The 16,937-nt window shown below is 32.2% G+C and overlaps 1 protein-coding gene across 1 annotated transcript in view; it reads right to left on the bottom strand.

The window, feature by feature from the left end:
• Positions 1-15,796, bottom strand: part of LOC147078356 (cadherin-86C-like) — a 170,848-nt gene extending 155,052 nt beyond the window's left edge. The window contains exon 1 of the mRNA XM_085958818.1: positions 15,370-15,796. The gene's annotated coding sequence lies outside the window, so the exon portion shown is untranslated. The remainder of the gene's footprint in view (positions 1-15,369) is intronic.
• Positions 15,797-16,937: the final 1,141 nt, after the last annotated feature.

The raw sequence follows: 16,937 nt of genomic DNA on the forward strand, positions 1-16,937 counted from the left end.
TGGCGAAAGGTGGAGGTAGACAGTTAATATTCGATATATATAGTGCATATTAAACATTTTCTCTTATACGTATTTGTTTTCATGAACTAAGGCTATAATTTTCAGATAGTGTTGGTTAGTTTTTAAAATTCAGTTAAATCCTGCGTAATCCAAGCCATAATAATATAATAGTCAAAAAATTGAGCATCTATAAAATATGTAAAATAATGCCGTTAAATTAAACATAATTTTGAATATTTTTTAGATATATAAATATGTTAATCTAGGTTTTGGTTAAGACAGGGCTTAGTGAAATTAAAAAACCTAACCGACACCAATTGTAATCAACGAAAACAAATACGCTTTTGACAGAAAAAATGTGCACTGTTTATGTCGGATTTTAACAGCCTACTTCCAACCTTCGCCGCTGCCCTATATATAAGACACGATAGCTAAATAATAAGTAAAAACACAAAAGTGTCGTCGTAAAAAATATAAGTATTAAAGTTCTCTTTATTACGAATCTTGAGTAACGCCTTTAAATTATGCAGTTTTTATGAACTTATTTTTACACAGGTATTGAAAAATAATGTTACAAAATTCGCTAATAATAAAATTATCTTATGATTTACGAAAATTACATTCTTTGTCGGCGAGTTCGGGATCCAAATAGTTAATGAAGCCGTCGGGAATTCAGGCGATTTGATGCAAATTCATTTGCTCAGTTTTCGCATCGAAAATTGGTTGGGGAGGGTTATTGAACGCGTAATTGGATTCGCCAGCACGCCTCTGAGATCACTCAAGATCGAAAGTTTTACTAACAAAAAGTAAATTAGATGCAATATAGCTGTAATTGGTGCGTTGTACAATGATGTTGTTTTTTTAGTAGGTACGCAAATAAACACTTGTTCACGAATTATTTGTACAGACAGCGTGATGGCTTGGAAAATTACCGTGAATCTTGAATTTCACACTCAATAAAGCACTGTTTATTTTAGTTATGCAATTAATATTGGAAACATGGAAAGAGTAGGTACTGGGATTGTTTGAGTATAATTGGACCAATAATGACACAGTCCAGTTCTAGTACAAGGTAGAGATGGAGGTACGTCAATATATTATCAATATACCACAAATTGTACAATCCTTTAAACTGGGGCGCCTTCAATGGTTGGCCCATAAGATGGACGACAATCATGTATGATAAAGAATCTGATATTCGGAAAGCCGCAAGGGGAATGAATTGGGTATCGGATTGGGTTTACACACATTGTTAATTGGAGGAAAGTGGCTTTGGTCAAACCTAAATTGAGGCAAATGCAGGATGATATGCTAAGACCAATGACATTGATATGGACGAAGCATCTGAAAAAAAAATGACACTCACTTTTTTGTCGGGTCTGCCGAATGGCATAATCTGTTCTAACGCCATTACAATAAAGGTGATATTGCTATAAATTTCCAATGCTTTTTGTCAGGTCTGCCGAATGGTTCGGTTCGAATGGGTTCGCTCAAATGAACATTGACACTAGAAACACTGTTCTAACGCCATTACAATAAAGGTGATCTTGCTATAAATTCCCGATGCGTGATATCGCATAATGGAAATTTCGTGACGTCTACCTATACATGTGCAAATGTCGCTATGCGCGAATTTACTTGCTAGCTACTGTACTGAGTGCGTTGTCCATTAATAATGTCATTGGCTAAGACCCACATAGGGTTTATAGAAACAGGAAGAAGAAAAATGAACATTGCTACCTAGACGACCTATATACCTACCTACAATATTAATAAATAAGTACCTACTAATAATTTTAGATTTAACTCTACGTATTTTTGCGGCGTCTATATAAACATAATGATATATACATTCCTTCCTTTGACGGCTATTTAATTGTTGTCCGTCTGTACCTTTCATTATGATTCTGAAACTACTGAACCAATATTGATGACACTTGCACAGCTAATAGACTATAATATGTATTACCGGTACGTATTCATCTTGCAGTTAAAAGATAAACATTCTAAAAAAATAACCCACTCCCAACATAAGTCAGATAGCAGCGGTGGAGAGGTGAGGTGAGATGCGGTCTTCCTAATTACCATTTATTATATTGCTCTTCAACGATTAAATAGAATAGATATGATATTAAAAATAGTGTGATACTGATTGGTGTACGAAAAAGTGTCATACCATGTAAATTTTATATACGATAGCTTACCGCGAATATATTATATGAACAAATGTTTGAAGAAATATTTTCATTGTTATTAAAATCGTAAAAAAGGTAGCGTTGTTTATTCTCTTTGATTATAATTGAAATTATATTTGTTTTGAAAATTTGTGAGAGTTAATTAGCTAAAAATAAATATCTCCGATTTCGGATTGCACACAGAAAACTAATAAATGAATATATTAAATATATCTTTACAGCTAATATTTGCTGTGAAGGAAAAGCTTATGCAAAACTAAAATCGTATCAAAAGGGAAATGACAGTTTATTACCACCCAAAGCTAATAATTTACTTAATTCAAATTGAATACTCTCATAAAGATTTACATCTGGCTACCTACTTATAAAAGGATTACATTATAAGACAATCCTGTTTAAGACACTAATAAGCCGTGTTTTGATTGATGACTGTTTACCAACCTAAAAAAATACTTCGTAACTAAATACTATTTCATAAATTGAATCCCCTTTTAAGAGATTACCATTGATTGTAAGAGGAATTAGAATCGTAACACCTATTTTTTTATGTTACTAACTGGTGTATCTAGATGGCTTATAATAATACCTTGTACAATAGTTTAAAAAATGTTCTACTATATTAAAGTCAAACAATGTTTAGGTTTGATTGATTGTTTCCCATTCACAAACGGATATTACAAAATGATCAGAAACATGCGATTATTGTAGAGGTAGGTACCTACTTAGCTTCAATTATTTTCGTCTGAATGCAAGAGATACTACAATGGATGTTGCACATTACATAACTTTATTCAAATAATAATGGTAATTCGATATGTACAGCAGCAAAATAATCAAAACCTCTGAAAAAACTAATATTAGACATTTGATCGAAAAATTTACATAATTATTGACGTGCTGTATTTTTCGTTAGGATATTGTGTCAGTACTTTTTCTGATTACCATGGATATAACATCGACACATTCAGATATTTGGGACACTTACACAGCACAGCAGTCGGAATGGTATGGATTTATGGATATCCTAATGGTAATGGCCGGAGCAGCATTCAACTCAATAATTAGGGATTGCAATACCGAATAAATATATCAATATCGGTCTTTCAGTATTTTTTTATTGAATACCGGTATTCGTCAAAACATATTATAAAAAAAGAAGTACCTATCAATAATTAACACTATTTTATAGCTACCTAAAGTACTTACCTACATTTATCATGTTTATCTACCTTTATAAATATGTATAGATCATAATATTTTAGAACTGTTAATTTTTGTACAGGAAAATCTCTCTCAAATTCGCCGTTTGTTGGATGTACTACCAACGTTGAATAAATAAATAGAATCATTGAATATTTTTTTCTTCGAAATATGTTATTACATCGTGAAAATTCTATAAGTATATTTGAGGGATTTTGTTTTAATATTATTTAGTACCTAACAAACTTGCGTTCATACATACCATTTTAATATGACAAAATATATGTGGCGTACACATTAGCGTAGTTTTTGTGCCATGTGCAATCACAGGTAATCATTTAGGTGACATGTATGTCGACATGCTTGTCACAAATTATGAATCAAATATGCATCTTCGTTTCTCAATAAATTATGATCACAACCTTGATGTACATCTGACATTAATTTAGTAATCACGCAAAACACGAACAAAATAGATGGTTAATTATTGAGGTAATTAAAAAAACTGTCAAAAAATAGCTTAGCATTGAGAACATTAACGATACGACAAAATATATCCTCTGACACACTATTTCTTCTGGCACAAAGGTACACATATATTATATAAAATGGTGCGACAGTGGTTCTGACTTCTGTCACTTGGGTGTAACCACAATGTCGTAAATATACAGCGGCCCAAGCTTTGACCCAACTGACGCAACCGATTCGTCAGAAAATTTAAAAGGGGGCCTCCAAACCAGTCATAAAAAGAAGTATATTTCTAACAAATAGATGATTTTGTTTCTTTAATAATATCGCTTCAGATTCCACAAAACAAACGCTCGACTATCATTCAACAATGTAAAAATCAGTGATGTTCCATGTGAGTAGGCAGATCATTCGTTGCTAAGGGACGGCAAATGCATCGCAAAAGACAAAAATTGCAAATACTATTATGTACCTATATATTTTATAGTGGATTTCATGGACATTAAATTGTTGTAGGGGGCCTCAAAATCAATCGGTGTGTCGCGCCATTACGTCATTAAATTCGCTACTGTAGATATTACCATAAATAAATAAAGATGTTTTCGATTTGTATGACAGAATATCGTTGAGAATGTTTGTAAGAGTATTATCAAATAGAGCGCCGGGGGGGGGGTGGTATTTTAGGAATACAGAGTTAAAAATGTGATGCCTCTAAATTGTAAACTGAAAAACTGAAGTATAAAAAAAATCTTAAAATAAGGCTGTTTATAAAATGTGAAAGATTTTTTAACTGAAGCATCGATATTGTAACCAAACTTAAAATGTAATCCGATACCAAATTTTACACAGATTTCTGATGTGGTTTTTATTAATTTAAATAAAAACGTAAAAGTTCAAACTCCTATTACGAATAAAATAACTGAAATCAATGAATAAGCGATCGATAAAACGTCCATATAGTTACTCAATGGATCGATATTTTTTGTGGTGAGTTCTCGGGCATCTGAGCATACAAAATTTCACAATTAAAGACGATATCACGGTCCGAGAATTCAATGTACTTTACTTTTAAAATTATTTATGGCGAACGAAGTGGTTTTATACACTCTTTCAATATGACATGGTAAAACGCTTCCACGTTTTTTTGTAGGTGTCAAAATAGTCGAGAGTTTTATTGTCGAGTGTGGATCAAATTTTTTTCTGGGCCCATTCACTTTTATTATGTAGTTTTGAGTGATTTTATTCCATTTAAAATGTGTACGTGTATATGTATGGTTACATAATAAGACTATTTTCAATTTGGGCCCTACCTATCACTTACAATACAATATTATCTAAAATCTCAAAAAAATACAAAAGCATAACATTTTTTTAAAATTCAATATGTGACCTTTTATCGGATTGGCATATAATTAATTTATCGATTGCAAAATTGTATCATATATTTCACACTCTATTTTGACGGAGATAAATAAATAATAATATAAGATCATTTTTATAATTATTAATTACTTACTTATTATTAGATTGTAACTAACAACATATTGATACATTGAAACATGTAGATCTGTTTGAAATAGTTCCATAATTCTCTCTCTCGTAGATAGCTGTATACGTCTTATACATATTCTTTTTTTAATGTATAGTGCTGTCAGGGTTAGGTTAGGTGTGCATAAATAAGTGAAAAATGCTTTGCTTAAAATATTTTTAAAAGTTTAAATTCAACAAAATTATTATTCTTATAATGTAATGCATTCTACTTTTTTCTGCAAACAAATAACCATTCTAAAATTACTTATTTTGTTTTTGCGAAATTGAATTTAAGATGACATGAGATTATCTTACTTTAATCTTTTTTACAATTTTTAAATCAAAGTGAACCAAAGATTCAATTATATTTCAATCAATACAAATTTGTTTTTTGTATGTCTCTTTACAATTAATTAAAAAACACCAACAGGTAGGTGTTTAAAAAAATGATAAAAAAAAGAAAATTAAATTTAGAATTAATACAAAAAAACTGTTAAAAGAAGTGTGTGATAAACATTTAAATAATAAACTTATATTGATTGAATAATAATTAAATGTCATGAATAAAAAATATCAAAATGTAACTGTAAATGTAGCCAAAAAATAAATAAAAAACGTTCCTTATTCCGTAGATGGTTTGATACTTAGATACTTGAATTTGTAAGAAACTCCATCGAAATAATATCCTGCAACATGTTTTTTTAATGTACGTATAAATTATTTTTTTAACTCTACGTCCTCGTCTTAATGAATACTCTTCAACATGTAATAACATCGTTATTCGGTCATTATATCTTGTAAACCTCACACATACGTTAAGTGGTGATTTTACTTATGCGATCATTGCGATTATCAAAATTGAATCAACGTTAGCAAATGGCAGTGATTTTATTTATATTTCGATCACATGCGATCATCGTACTCGATTGTAAATATAGTTTGTGCATTTTACTATGTAACTTCGATGAATTTTCACATTGGTCGATTTTACTTACGCGATGATCGCATTCGATAGGTGATGATAATATATAGCAGGTGAATGCATTGTAATACAACTGCTCATCGAATCGATCTGATTATATATATATTATGTTTTTATTATTCTACATTTATTTTAATTCAGCAGTTGTATTCATACAAAGTTATAGCAAACAAAAACGGTAGTTTTCATTCTTGTAAAACGTTGGCGATTCAATAAAAATGCCTTATATATTATTTTCTGTCTTATTGACATACTTAATTTCTGAAAAAAAAAAACTGTTGGAAAGTGTACTACAACCATAATAATATCATCAGGAGACAGTAGTAAACTCTGTATATTTTTGTTTTAAATAATATATTATGTAAGTTCGAAATTCAAAAAATAATAAACTCTCGGCACTAAATGACAATAGCTAGTTAAAACTGATTATTGACGGGTATTTATGTTAACAAAAATTTTCGTCGCATGGACATTATTTGAGAGGTAGGTATTTGTGAATTTATTGTTAAAATCTTTATACGTGTTACGATTGCAAGAATTTTACACATAGGTATATATGTATTTGATAATACTAGCGTATTTAATATCAATGTAATTTTTGATCAACATGGAATATTTTGGAGTTCCACAAAACAGTCCCACAAAATATCCTACATGATAATTTTGCATCCTTAACATACATAATTATAGCTAACATCGTTTACATATATAATTACGTATAGTGGTGATTAAATTTATCCTAATATTACAACAATTTAATTAAAGTTGACACTATCATTTCTGTCTATTTATCCGAATGTGGTATGGAAGGTTAGTTTTGCTTTTAAGGACAGATTTGGTTCATTTCGTTGTCTTATTAATACTAACTAAACATTGATTCAAAAAGTATATTGCCTAAGGCCTAAGCCCTAGAATATTATCAACGCGCACGTAATTATTTCGTTCAATATTGTATGTAGTATTTAATTAGTCCAGACTTCAGTACAGAGATAAAAGTTCAGGAAGGACTGGCACATTTGCTTCAAATTTTGTTGATCATGATTACTATAAGCGTTGCCAACTTAGCATTTTTCTTGCCAGATCTACCATTTTTTAATTGGCATCTTGCTTGCAAAATTCCCATCTGGCGTATGGCGTTAAATCTAGCGTTTTTGACACCGTAAACAGCTTAGAACTTTTCATAATAAAGCTAGAATATTACACTAGATTTGCTTGAAAATCAGCATGTTGATCTTACGTGCTTTATAATTTACTAAGACACTTATACCAAGTGGCAGTGCCACCTGTCAGCATTATTGTCGATGCGCTCAATGCGGTCAAAGTGTCAAATTCGCAGGCAAACAGATATAGAGTACTTATGTGATTTGTAAGCGCTGTTTGTGTCTTGCACTGCGTTGCAAACAAAATATAATAAATATAAGAAGTACCTATACCTACATCTTACAATTTTATTATGGTAACTAAATTTGTTATCTGCATTAATTAATAAATTCTTTTTCGATCATTGTTTTTGTAAAAACGATGGTTATAATAATTATTGTGACACATTTTTTATTAAATGCTAGTGTCTCGATACTTAAAAAAATCTAGCATTTTATTTTGCCATCTAGCTTGTTTTCTTACCCTTTCTGGCATATTTTTGTGAAAGACAGTTGGTAACACTGATTACTATACTACATAAGTTGACTTCCCAGATTCAAATTTATTAAACAACACATTCATAAACAAGAGCGATAATCTTTATGGAACGCAATGATTTAATTTACAGAAACCTTGCAACACAAAATCAATTTAATAAGATAGAAACACAAGATAGTGTTGCTCCTACTAAAAAGTAGCTATTAAACTTTTTAAAACGCAATAAATAAGACTGTTATCGAAAGTAGAGTAACAAAATTTCACCGGTGTTGCACAACTATCGACAAACTTTGCCTAATGAATCAGCCGTAATAATAAGTGACCTTTTATTCATTATTTTTTTCAGCCCGGAGAACGTATTATTTAATCAATCAAAAACATACCACGCATATCGAAATCGAGAGCGAATAAATCTCAAATTTAATTAAACCGGAGCGGTAGGAAAACGCCAAACAGAAAGTTACACCCAAAAGTTAATTGAGTAGACAGCAGAAATTCTTATATTGCGAAACTCCGCTCCGTATTAGGAGGCAGAAAGAAAAAGTATCCAAAGATTAAGATTATAATAATTACATGTGGAAGTAAATTTAAAAAAATATGTACAGTTGCAAAATAATCTTTTGAATATTGGGCACGGTGTAGACTATAGAGAGTGATGATTTCCCATGAAATGGTTCTTCATCAGAAAGTATGCAAATATGAAGAAAATATTTTTCACAAAATTAATCCAAACATAAAAAGTCATGGTGTAAAAAATGGTGCTGTATTTTGAATGCTGAATGTCAGTGGCGAAGGGTGACTTTTTGAAAGAGGTAGGCTGTGGGAGTAACCATGCTTGTCAGATATATTTGCGGGAAATAAGAAGATAACTCAATATTACTACTGATTTGTTGTCAACAAAGCCTGGAGGGACCGCATAGTCGAGTTCAACTGCATTTCTGACAGGGTCGCAAGCGTGATACTTAAAATCAATGCTAGGTACCGCATTCAGATTTTGCAAGTATATGCTCCGACACAGAGCTATCCTGATGAAAAAGTGGAAGAGTTTTACGAGGAAATAACATCCTTGAAAAATAAAAGTAAATGCCACTTCAACATCATAATGGGAGATTTCAATGCACGTATTGGATCATACCAAAGAGATGACGTAGCGGTCGGACATTTCGGACATGGCTCAAGGGATGGTAGAGGGGACATGCTTGTGGAGTTTGCTGAAACCAACAATCTTCACATCATGAATTCCTTTTTTCAACATAAACCTACACGTAAATGGACGTGGAGAAGCCCGACAGGAAGGACCAGCGAAATCGATTACATCCTCACTGACAGAAAATATACATTTTTAAACTGTAAGGTGATCAATCAGTTTAACACCGGCAGTGATCACCGGATGGTGAGATGTAAGATAAGATTGAACGTCAAATCAGAAAGATCCAAACTGCAGAAGAAGTCAAATGCTCGCGTATACCTGCAGAACAATACTGAATTCCAAAATGAACTCAAAAATGCACCATCGGCTTTCTTAGATGAGAACGAAACCGTTTCCCTATCCAACGCGGAGGATATAACGAATATTATTCTACAATGTGCAGAAAAAACAGGCGTAAAAAGCTCAGAAGTTACACCTTCCACCAAGCTTTCGAAGGCAACATTGAATCTTATGGAGCAGAGAAGGAAAACCAAGAGCGATAGACAGGCGCAAAACGATATGGAGTTTTCATCACTTTGCAAAACCCTCCGAAGGAAGATTAGAGAAGACCTTCGTAAATTCAATGTAAACCTCATACAAGCAATTGTGAAAGCAGGCAGAAGTTTAAACAAAAACAAGCAATGCTTGTCGATAGGAAAACGTCAAATCACAGCACTAAAAGCAAAAGATGGTTCTATCGTCAGAAATTGGGAACACTTGTTAAGCCGAGTTGAAGAGTTCTACAGCGATCTCTACAGTGATGACACTGACAATACGACTATAGACTTAGATCTTCAGAGAAATGGAAATTCGGAAGACCATACTCCCGAAATTACATCCTGGGAAGTAACCCATGCTTTAAATTACATGAAAAGTGGGAAAGCCCCCGGGGAAGACGGTTTAACGATAGATATCCTCAAAAAAGCAGGAAAGGATGCAAATGAAGTACTTGCACAATTGTTCACAGCCTGCATATGCAAAGAGGATGTCCCAGAGGTATGGAAAAATGCCAGCATTGTCATTCTTCACAAAAAAGGTGACAGAGAAGACCTAGCAAATTATCGTCCAATAAGTCTACTCCCTATTCTCTACAAGACGTTCACAAAAATTCTCTCAAACCGTCTGCAAAATGTACTAGACGAGAACCAACCGAGAGAACAAGCCGGATTTAGAGGAGGATACAGCACTATGGACCATATCCAAGTCGTCAGAGAAATCATAGAGCGGTACCAGGAATACAAACTGCCACTATGCATGGGTTTTATAGACTATGAGAAGGCGTTTGATTCGATAAAGAAATGTTCAATACTCGACGCACTCAGAAAACAAGGAATCCCTGGACGCTATATAAATATTTTCAATAATATATACAGTAGCGCAACAGCATCTGTAAATCTCCATAAACCATCGCGCAGATTTCCTATCAGCAAAGGAGTCCGACAAGGTGATACAATCTCACCTAAACTATTTACAGCTACCCTTGAAGACTTATTCAGGCAACTTGACTGGAATGACAAAGGGATCCCCATAAATGGAGAATACCTGAGTCATCTGCGCTTTGCCGATGACATAGTAATTTTCTCGCAAGACTCAGAAGACCTCCAAAGCAGAATGCAGGAACTCGCTGAAGTAAGCAACAAAGTAGGTTTGAAAATAAATGTAACAAAGACGAAAGTCATGTTCAACTGCTTTGCAGGCCAAAAAGAGATCCTCATCAATGGCACTCAGCTCGAACAGGTGAAAAGCTACATCTATCTGGGACAACAAGTATCTATAGATGGATGTATATTTGATGAAATTGTTCGCAGAGTAAAGCTAGGCTGGAGTGCTTTTGGCCGCCTGAATAATGTCTTCAAAAGTGACCTTCCACTGTGCCTAAAGCGCAAAGTGTTCAACCAGTGTGTGCTTCCCGTGATGACATATGCGTGTGAAACATGGACCCTAAGTAAAAGAGAGATCCAGAAACTTAGAGTAGCACAACGTGGTATGGAGAGGTGCATGCTGGGCATAACGCGAAAGGACAAAAAGAGGAATGAGTGGATAAGGAAGCAGACAAGGGTTTGCGATGTAATAGAGTTTATTAAAAGCCTTAAATGGAGATGGGCTGGACACATAGCTCGAAGAAGAGACAATCGTTGGACAAATCTAGTCATCCAGTGGTATCCAAGAAGTACAAAACGTCCACAAGGTAGACCTAGAGGCCGCTGGATCGATGAAATGATAAAGTTCTGCGGAAGTACGTGGCAACGCAATGCACAGGACCGAGAGAAGTGGAAGCAACTTGAAGAGGCCTTCATCCAGCAGTGGATAGATTCAGGCTGATGATGATGATGATGACTACTGATGAATAGGTACTCTAATACGAAGAAATTTCAACAGCTTAATTGGTTTGTTATAATTAGTTCATAAAAATAAGCAATTAGTTTGAATTACTTATGTATTTTCTTAAACATTTATAAACGTAACATACGCTCAAAATATATTATCTATCATCTATGAAAATATCCGTTGTTGTATATATATTATGTTCCATAACAATTTATAATATAACCCGTAAAACTAGATATTTTAACATACTTCTATATTTAAAACACAGACTTAGTTAGGTACAATATCAGATATCTAAATTGTCTAATGAGTGAACTAATAAATAAATAAAAATCACGAGATAAATTATTTAATATTTTTAACAACAATCAATAGATATTTATGTGATTGAATCCCATAGAAATTATTTTTTAAATTACCTTCTTATTAATTATTTTGAATAAATGTGCTCTCGCGACGTAAGCGCCAACGAAACAGCTTGTACATTTGTATGCGGGACGCCAGACATTTCGAAATAAAGAGAAAAAACCGTCGATTCACGCGAAAATAATCCTATACAATATGTGAAGCTAAACGCGGTGTGTTCTATTTTTTCGAGAGATGCCATATATGGTGCTTATTGAAATATGGGAAAAGATCGTAAAATTATGATAATTATACGATAGATGTCTTTGGGCATATTGAATGTATTATTATTTGTATATAAATACGTCAACATGAAAATAAAAAATATTTTTCTTAAGAAGGTAGGCTTTAAATAATCGCCTAGTATGGAGTCTTCGCCACTGTTGAATGTTGTACTTACCTATATCAGAAATTGAAATTTTCACAAGGGTGCCTCCAAACCCGGCAGAAGTATTGAGTGCTATCTTCCCAAATTTCATAATTTATACACGTACCTACCTACTAGTACCGAATACTAGTTATACTTAGTAGATATTAAAAAAATAATACTAATTTCGCCAACAATTGTTCCGAAGATTTTTAACCATGTTTCATAATATTTTTATACCATAGAAATTTTTGTTGTGATTGAAAAAATTAAAACTATATTTTATTTACTAAAAAAATGGATCAATTTATTTATAGACAAGTCCATTTAATAATATACATTTTAAAATTTTAGTACATATCTATTTATTTAAAATAATGCAAATGGAAATTCCTCAATACTCCTTTTTTCCAATGCGAGCCGCATAGCTGCTTCTAAGTTTACATCTGTCAACTCGCTTTGATATTTGTTTTTTATGAAGTGCATTACACTGCTTTCAAAGTATACAGTAGTAGGAAAAATCGACACTATTAATAAAGCAATTGTTGCCAATTCTTTGAATTGACTTTATTCTCACATAGGTATTTCACTATTTCACACATGATCTTATCACAAACACGCGTTATGGATCATTTGAACATGAAAAGAAATTTAAGATAAGTCGTGTGTATTCAACCAATTTCATTATTTTATAAATACATAAAATAATAATAAAATATTATTATGTAAAGCGCTGGTGGCCGCACATGAGAATCACTGTTCTAGATGCATGTAGTAGATAACGTTATGTGAAAAAGATTTTTTGAAAAAGCTATTTACTTATCACATAAATATACTTTGCATTTTCTCTGATACCATTATAGTATTCTGGTATGGTTTATGATCTTTTAAATTGTTTTATTAATGTTTCCAATAATTAAAATTTACAATATCGGTCGTTTCTTTAAACAGTTAATTTTAAACAATCAAATAGTAAAAGTAGCTGACGTTGACTTCATCAGAAAGTGCTAGAATCTTTAAATCAATCAAATAGGAAAAGGGCCCGACAGCATGACTATTTCACTAAATGGTAGTAGGTATATCGCACAGGCAAAATAATCACAATGGAGAATTTAAACCTGTCTCTTCAACCGTTACACGGTTACTGGGCAAGTACAATATAGGTATTTACACAAACTTTGAAAGTGGGGAAAATACCTTGGTAACTTCTATAAATTAAAAATAATTAATATATGACAGAATATTTTTTTTTCGACCATGTCAGATCCTAATAGGATCATATGGTCCTTCACAGAGTAGAGGTTTGTATTAACAGATTTTGTTTTTTTTACGAGAAATGGATGTCAGCCACTTGCTCAACCTATTAGGTCCATACCCTGACTCAGACACAAATAGAAAAACAATATGTGTACTTGCCAGACCCAGGATTCGAACCTGAATTCTGTATCCCATAAATAGATGGGCATGTTTACGATCATTCTTCTTGCAAAAGACCCAACGTGAAAAAAAATATATCTACAGTAAAAGAGCGCAATACTTATTTTGGGGCTGTTTTTTAAACGAAAAAAAACCACTAGTGACTAGGGTATGCTGAAGAAAAATATAGAGGGACGCAGAGTCCCTAGCAGAATTGGACACCATGGTTGAGGAACATTCGAGGCTTTACTTGGATTAGAAGAGTCTATGAAATATTCTACATAGCGTAGGACAATGATGCCTCACTAAAGTAATTGCAAACGACACGGGGACCTGAAATGGCACACAAAGAGGAAGATTTATAATACACCACTCAACATGAGGGAAAGGTCTGATATAATCAAGTAATCTTTGACTAAGGGGTAGGGTGAATAGGTTGTAGAAAGTGTGACGCAACAAAACTAATAAAGCTCTTTTTTCAGTGACAAAAGAACCGATCATTTTCAACGAATATTTGTTTAAATGAATGGGTGAGGGGGTAAAAATTTTCATATCATTTTAACATTATTATTATAATATTATTTCAATGTGAAGAAATTGGAAGGGGCTGGTTAAATAATACCGAAAATGGTGTGACGTCATTTATGGACGATCCATAAAGCACTCCTGATGATATACCTAATAAAAGTGATAACGTTTTAAAAAAATATTAAATTTTAATAAAATTGACATTTTTATATGATATATTATGAATATTCATAGAATATATTTATTTTTAACGAAAGTTTCGGTTTTCTGTATTCACTTGAATAATAAATATTTTCATGTAAAATTGACGGCTCCAATAAATTACAATGTTTTCAAAAGATAAAATAATTTGATCTAATTGTAGGTATATAGGATCACATCATGGTTTTCGGTAAAGAACTTGATAATATATTGTTTCGGATTATTTTTTCTAAAAAATTATATCTAAGCGATAGCATTGCATTATTTGTTTATGTATACGTAGGTATATAAACGCTATACGAAGCACAGTATCCTAACAAAACTGATATGTTATAAAATATACGTGCATTAAAATATTAACTATGTAGGAACAATAATAATGTGTCAAAAAAAAATATTTAATGAATTTTATACTAAACACCTTATTATAACATTACCATGTAACTATTACAGTGATGTTGACATCACAGCTGGCTAGAAGTATGAGCCTACTTCCCTCTATAAACGCTATTAAGCGGTACTTTGAGAACCATTTAACCGTTGATAAACAATTATACTATGTTAAGTTGTATAATTTTCATAATACATGCAACCGTTTAAATTGATTTCCTGTATAGTGCAGAAAATTAATACAGTTTCCTACACACAAATCAATCAACAACTTAATACAACATGTTGTATATTGTGCCATGTTGTGGTGCGACGTTTCAATATTATGACACTCAAGAACACTGGTTTCAGGATATAAAATTAAAATTTGTACCTAGTTTTTTTAGATTTTATTTCACAAAAATACATTATTTTAAGACGGTTCGGATAACTTTTACATGTATGTATTTTATTAGATACATACTAAAATAAAACAAATCTTCTAAACACCGGTAATTTTAATTATACATAATTATTACACCAATTAACTTACCTGTTATTGTGTTCAGAAGTATTGCACACATTGATTAATGTTACTCTCATGATGATACGGTTTTTAACAAGGTCCAGTAATGTGTTTTTTTTCTTTTATTTGCAATTGGTATCTCAAGATGTAGTCCAAACTTAATCACTGCTCTTAGTTAAATCACTTACACGCTCATTCGTATTATGGTACTCTTGCATAACGCGCGCGACATTCAAATTTGGAAATACGAAGGCTTTACAATCAATCAACTGCCTATTTCAAAACAAAACTGTCACATATATAAGTATATTTTTCATACTAGAGAAACATTAATTTATTACAAGTCTTTAAAACTTATCACGCCGATTAACAACGAACACTCTGTTTTATTGTTAGTTAAAACAATTTATACGTATCTATTTATTTACAACTCGTTGTAAATTTACTATAAAACACTTATTTATGCGATATTTAACGCAAGGCATTGTTTATTTTTATTGTTATTTAAACACTTATAAAAATGACATTTATTATTATTATTTAAAAAAAGGTTTATTTAATAATTAATATAAAAGTATCAAAATTAATTCCGTTTCATATTATCAGTTATCCCAGGATATAATAAAATCGAGGAGGTATAAATAATTAGTTTTCGTTAGCGGCGCATTGTGGGGACGAACAACACTCTTCGGCGTCCAACGACAGACTGAGCCATAGACTAATATACTTTGACTGAGCTTTGGAAGAGTGCTCGACGCACGAGACCAAGCGGTAGGTAAACAGCTAATGAAAAAAACCTTCCGTTGGAGGCTTTAGTTTGCTCGCAGTACAGCCTGCGTCGGTGTTCTAGCTCTAGCCCCATACCAGCTTAATCGCCCAATGTGCGAGACTGTTTCGATGAACAAACTTTGATAGCGTGCTTTCGACGAGATACGCAACCTATGAACACAAGGGTTTTTGCGATGTCCATCTCTTTATTAATCCCACAGGGAATTATAATTGAATACTTATTCTGTTTATTTTTCCCACTTTACGATCGTAATGCTTAGACTGTAGAATCTTTAGAAGATGGATATAACATTAAGTTTCAAGCTTTCTTTCCATGTATTTACGCAGGTAGAAAAACACTTGTTAACGTCGTTTTACCCTAAAAATCGTCGACTTTTCATAGAGGTAAAAAGCAATATACTTTTACTCGTGTTTATTACACCTGATAAATTCACTTGACTGAGTATCTATATAGTTGAATTATTCATTCTTTATAATAATAAATATAATATATAAAAATAATAAATATTTTATGAACACACAGTCGGGTTGAAAGGTAAATTTTACAGTTTATGAGACATTAAAAAAGTGTGCTTGTCAGTTATAACTATAAATAGTAGCTAGTAGTTTTTCTTTTGCAGATATAAACGATTTCATTTTTGAAGATTATAATTATGATATTGTGTGTGGAAACTTTATATTAATTTATTGTTTGAAATTACCAAAAATATTTTTTCTTATAGAATATTGATTTAACCTCACTAAAAATGGAATTGCCTCCAACTAGTGCTATAAAAAGACGTTTTATCTGGTTATTTGAGGCGTCT

Source organism: Rhyacophila brunnea, unplaced genomic scaffold (assembly GCF_057557595.1).
Source record: "Rhyacophila brunnea isolate RB1 unplaced genomic scaffold, BYU_Rbru_1.0 scaffold_11, whole genome shotgun sequence".
Lineage (NCBI taxonomy): Eukaryota > Metazoa > Arthropoda > Insecta > Trichoptera > Rhyacophilidae > Rhyacophila > Rhyacophila brunnea.